We start from the raw sequence: 5,941 nt of genomic DNA on the forward strand, positions 1-5,941 counted from the left end.
CCTAGTCTACTTAACCCACTTCCACTTTTAAATAATTAACTGAAGAGCTATAGATAAACATTCTCTGGTGTTCCTGACTCAAGTCACGTCAGATTTGATCATGCACTTGATTGGTACAAAGTGGACAGTGGACCATTAGACAGTCAATAAAGTGAAGCTGGTGAAGAATGTTTAATTAATTGACAAATATTTACAGTATGTTAAGATAAAGAAAAATGGGCCATGAAACAGTGCTTATACTATACTCCCTATTTTATCAAGTGTATATTTATAGACCAGAAAATGGCTGAAAGAATACGTAAACCAAAATGTTAACCATAATGTCACATTTATGATGATAATTGAGACTTTTATTTTCCTCTCTGTTTCCAACTTTTTTTTGAAATGTTCTTCAAATAACATGTATTGATTTTATAATAAGATATGAAAAATAACTAGTAGTAAGGATAACTGCTCAGTGATTATGAATTTAAGATGATATGCATTCATTTATTCATTCAACAATTATTTATTAAGTGCCCACAGTAGGTCTGCAGCCGGGAACAACACAGAGTTTTCTATTATAATAAATAACACATTTAAAAAATACACAGTGTATCAGATGGTGATAATTACTATGGGGGAAAACAGAGCAGGGAAGGAACTTGAGGGTACCTACTGGGGGTTGGGGGCGGGGTGAGTGACTGTCCTTTCAATGAGGCATCTGAGAAGCCCTCATTGATAAGATCATTTTGGGGCACAGATTTCATGGAAAAGAGGGAAGAAGCCATCAGGTTTCCTAATATCTGTGGGATGGTGGTTTCAGGGCGAGAAATAAAAGTAAGAAAGACCAGGAGCGGGATGGACACGAAGGCCAGTGTGGAAGGAGCAGAAGCGTGGGGTAAACAAAAAGGAAACAGACCAGACAGACGATGGGCAGTGAGGGAGAGGCTGGGCTTGTAGGTCCTTGGATGGATTGGAAGGAGCCAGGCTTTAGCAACCTTCAAAGGTCTTAAGTCATTAGAGCAGAAAATGTGATATTTTACCAAATTTAATATAAAGGAAGTGAAAGTTTAATGTAAATAGTTTAATGTATTATTTTTAACATATTTATTTGAGTATAATTGCTTTACAATGGTGTGTTAGTTTCTGCTTTATAACAAAGTGAATCAGTTATACATATACATATGTTCCCATGTCTCTTCCCTCTTGTGTCTCCCTCCCAGCCTCCCTATCCCACCCCTCTAGGTGGTCACAAAGCACCGAGCTGATCTCCCTGTGCTATGCGGCTGCTTCCCACTAGCTATCTATTTTACATTTGGTAGTGTATATAAATCCTAATGTATTTTTTTTTCTGCAAATATTTTTCAAGGTTTTATTGCAAACCAAAGTTGGTTTATCACACACAAAAAAAGGTGTGTGGTAGGGAGGGGGGAAAGAATTGTACATTATTATAACCATGTTAATTACAGTACATTAAAATGGTGGTTTACATTACAAATAAGCCTGTAAGTTTAAATATACTAGTGTTATAACCCAATGTACAGACTTTCTTTATACAATACATATAATTATCAGGAATGCAAAAAAGAAACAAAAAAACAGAAACATAAATAATGCCCATTTTACAGGTGATATTTTAAACAATGAAAACACCAGGCTCTGACTGACAACTGGGGCATTGGTCCGTAAAAACCTTTTCTAAAAATGGAAATATTTGTAGCAGCAATGCTTCTTTAAGCATCTGGATACAAGTCACTGCAAGACCATTTTCGATAAATTTTAGTTATTAACTATATCTTACAAAAAAAAAAAACAGCCTACACATAAATTTATCTTCCAAATATGGAAGAAACACACAATGTCCCACGTTGTAGTGTCCTGCATTGATGCTTATAACTGAGTCCTTCTGTGAGCAAGCATACCACACTCATACGGCCGATCACACAGGAAGTCCACAAGGAAAAACAGAACAGAAACACTGGGCAACAGGAAGAACTTTGGAGCTAACACGATCTCATCAGAAAAGGCACGTTTCATAAGATTCGTTATCACGGCCCGGACAGACCTTCAGAAGCTCCTTCTCCGAACAGCGTCCTCCTTCGAATGAGACCACTGCATCTGCCTGGGGTAGCCCTCTACTGCTCATTTCAGAGATAGCACCACATTGGAAGGAAGAATAAGGAAAACCTCACGAGCTCACTGAGGAGGAGGTGCTCTTCGAAAAGCTTCCAGCAAACAGTGTGCAATAAGATTGTCAAGATGTGCAAGCTTCCAGGGATGTGCAAAGTCTCTTTTAAGATGTCCTGTCAGCTGGCAGCTCTGCCAAAAGGCTAACTAAAACATTTCAAAAACGCCCGTAAAATCCTTCGCAACCAACCCTAAGACCATTCAGAGGAAAGAGTCCACGGGAGGTGCGTAGGAAAAGCCCAGGAAGGCCTCGGCCGCTTCCTTGATGCTGGCTGGGAGGAGGATACTGTTGGGCGACCGACCGATGGAGTTGGGGACCGGCTCTTCGGTAAACTCGGGAGCAAAGTGCCGCAGGTCGCTGGGTCCACTCACATTTGGGTTAAAAGGGGGAGCAATCTTCTTATTAATGAGATCATCCCAGTTAATTAGGGGGAAGAAGACGTGATTCTTAATCTCCATAAAGTCAACCTTGGCACCAAGCCTCTTTGTCCTGTCCTTCTGCAGGAGGCCCTCCAGAACGTGTCTTGCAGAATTTGTAATATTTGGCTTCAACTGGAGGGGTGTGTTCAGAATGCTGTCGTACATCTCAGCTGTGTTTCGGCTATAAAAGGGAGACAGGCCATACAGCATCTCATATAAGACAGTCCACGGTCCTATCATAAGGCTGCTTATAAAGCACCTCAGGTGCAAGATACTCGGGTGTGCCGCAGAAGGTGGACGTCGTGCCATTGTGTTCAGTGTTCTCCTTGCAGAGTCCAAAGTCAGTAAGGACAATGTGTCACTGTGAATCCAGCAAAATATTCTCTGGCTTTAAGTCTCTATAAACGATGTTCAGAGAGTGCAGGTAACCCAAGGCACTGGCTATTTCAGCAGCATAGCACCGAGCCTGTGGTTCCAGGAAGCATCACTCCCTCTGGAGATGGTAGAACAACTGTCCACCGTTAATGTAGTCTAAGACAAAGTACAGTTTGTCAGCCGTCTGGAAAGAGAAGTGGAGGCCCACCAGGAAAGGGTGTTTCACGTTCTTCAGGAGAACATTCTGCTCTGACATAATATGCTTTTCCTCCTTCTTTTTCAGGATCGCTTTCCTGGTGAAGGAGAAGGGTTGGCATTCATGAGCTCAGGCTCCTGAGGTTGGGAGATTTTCAAAATGGACTGAACTTCAGGGTGCTTGCATGCATAGGAGTTACTGGCAATCTTCTGAATAAAGTTGTTCAGGCCCATCCTTCTCTGTTTCATGAAAGCGATGAGAATTACTACCATGCCCCTCATCCTGGAATTAAGTGAGGGTGTCCCCAGCAGCCTTGGTTTTCACCGTCATCACCACAGAGACGGAGCACGCAGAGGCGTCAGACACGGGAGACTGGCTCAGCCAACACTCTGTGTTTTTTATAAGACCGATTTTTATAGCAGTTTTATGTTTACGACAAAATTGTGAGGGTGGTACAGAGATTTCCCATACACCCGCATTCCAACACGATTATCAACATCACTCACAAGAATGTTACATTTGTTACCAATGATGAACCTACATCAACACATTATAATCTCCCCAAATCCATAGCTTATTTTAGGATTCACTCTTCATGTCATACATTTAATGGGGGCTTGAACAAATTATGATGACATCCATGCATCATTGTAGTGTCACAGAATGATTTCACTGCCCTAAAAATACCCTTTGCTACATCTATTCATCTCCCCCAAACTCTGAATTTTTTTTTTACTGTCTCTATCGTTTTGCCTTTTCCAGAATGTCATATAGTTGGAATCACAGGGCATGTAGCCTTTTCAGGTTGGCTTCTTTCACTTGGTAGTATGTGTTGAACTCTCTTCCATGTCTTTTCATGGCTTAATAGCTCACTTCTTTTTAGTGCTAAAGAATATTTCATTGTCTGGATGTATCACAGTTCCTTTATCCACTTACCTACTGAAGGATATCTTGATTGTTTACAAGTTTTAGCAATATGAAAAAGCTGTAATAAACATCCATGTACAGGTTTTGGTCAGGGGTAAGGACAGTTTGATGTTTCAGCATTTAACGAAAACATGGGAGGATAAGAAAAAATTCATTAGATAGAAAATGAAAGACAAGAACATTCCAGCCAATGGAATCAGTATCACAAAAAGGCGTAAGTATAGGAATGCCTACTGTCTTTAAGGAGGAATGAGACACAAGCTAACAGAATCTTAAACAAAACAAAATAAAACAAAACAAACAAATAAAAAAACCTCAACAACTTATTGCAGCTGTTGCCTGACATGCTCTTTTTCCAATTTTCTCTTGGATAACTTATCACATCTTAAATGACAGAAGAGACCTTCTCCAACTCTACCGTACGTTGAGCTACATTTAGTCTGTCTCCTTTCTTTCTCAGAGAACCTACTTCCTTTCCTTTGTAGCAACTATGATGAATAGGACTCATGTACTCATCTGTGCATTTCCTTTTTTAACGATGACCCCACCGTGAGCCGTTCATCCTCACGGATGAAGTTCTCGATGGTTTGCTTCTCTTCTCTGTTCCCAGCACATGGGACAGTGACTGGTGTCCAGAATGAATGAACAGCAGATGGTACAGAGGGTAGCGGTCATTGAATTCATAGAGGGGTTGGTCAGGATAAGGATGCTGAGGCCAAATTGTGTAGAAAAATCTCATTTGTTCATTTCTATTTTGCTTGTTCTCAATTATTCTCTCAACAAATGTTTATTAGGCGCCTATTATGTTTAAATCTAGGTATCTTTTTTTTTTTTGGCGGTACGGGGGCCTCTCACTGCTGTGGCCTCTCCGGTTGCGGAGCACAGGCTCTGGACGCGCAGGCTCAGTGGCCGTGGCTCACGGGCCCAGCCGCTCCGCGGCATGTGGGATCCTTGAGGACCGGGGCATGAACCCATGTCCCCTGCATCGGCAGGCGGACCCTCAACCACTGCGCCACCAGGGAAGCCCTAAATCTAGGTATCTTTTATCTAAGACTTCACAGGCTAGTGAATTCCATGCTATAAATGTGGGTTATATTCTGTGGGCCTTGAGAAACCACTGAAATATTTTGCTTAATAGGGTAGTGATATGATCCAATCATATCTATATTTTAAAAGAAAGAACACTTTGGCAGCGGGGTGAAGGAGACCTGGAGGTATGTTCTGGAAACAATCAGAATATTATATTGTAAATTGGAAGTTGCATGAAGGTGAACAGAAGCCAGTGGCAGTGGGCTTATACGAGGGGAAAGATGCAGAAGATATTTTGGAAGGTGACTGAAGTTGGTTTTACAGGATGTGTGAAGTAATAGAGGAAAGAGAGGCAAAAATTCTTGAGATTTCTTATGTGCGTGACAGTAGTGTGTCTTTCATCAAGTAAAGACTATAAAATATGCTATTGGATTCATTTGCCTGAATTGTTTATTAAAACAAGAAGTTGAGTCATTTAAGAGCATATGCTGAGATTATATCTTTACTTTAGTTAAAAGTTAGGCTATTAACTAAAATTATTGGTCATAGGTTCTGTAATTCATTTGTTGAAACAATAAAGTTTACTAAACTAGGAAACAGAAAGCCAAGAATACAGCACCTATAAAACCTCCCTAAGACCCTTCAGATTCTCACTGGCCTTCTTTAAGACAAAACTATCCAGCGCTTCATTTTACATCTACATATTAAATTGCAAAACTTTGTCTCCTTCACCAAAATACTTTGCTGTTGAACAAGATTTCTCCAGCAAGTACAGTTCCCTTAATTGGTGTTCTGCTATCTTGGTACCTTTCTTCATAACGGTAA

At 40.8% G+C, this 5,941-nt stretch overlaps 1 pseudogene; it reads right to left on the bottom strand.

Moving 5' to 3' along the window:
• Window positions 1-2,370: 2,370 nt before the first annotated feature.
• Window positions 2,371-3,490, bottom strand: LOC103088610 (serine/threonine-protein kinase Sgk1 pseudogene; annotated as a pseudogene).
• Window positions 3,491-5,941: the final 2,451 nt, after the last annotated feature.

The sequence above is a fragment of the Lipotes vexillifer genome, unplaced genomic scaffold, assembly GCF_000442215.2.
Source record: "Lipotes vexillifer unplaced genomic scaffold, Lipotes_vexillifer_v1.1 scaffold731, whole genome shotgun sequence".
Classification (NCBI taxonomy): Eukaryota; Metazoa; Chordata; class Mammalia; order Artiodactyla; family Lipotidae; genus Lipotes; species Lipotes vexillifer.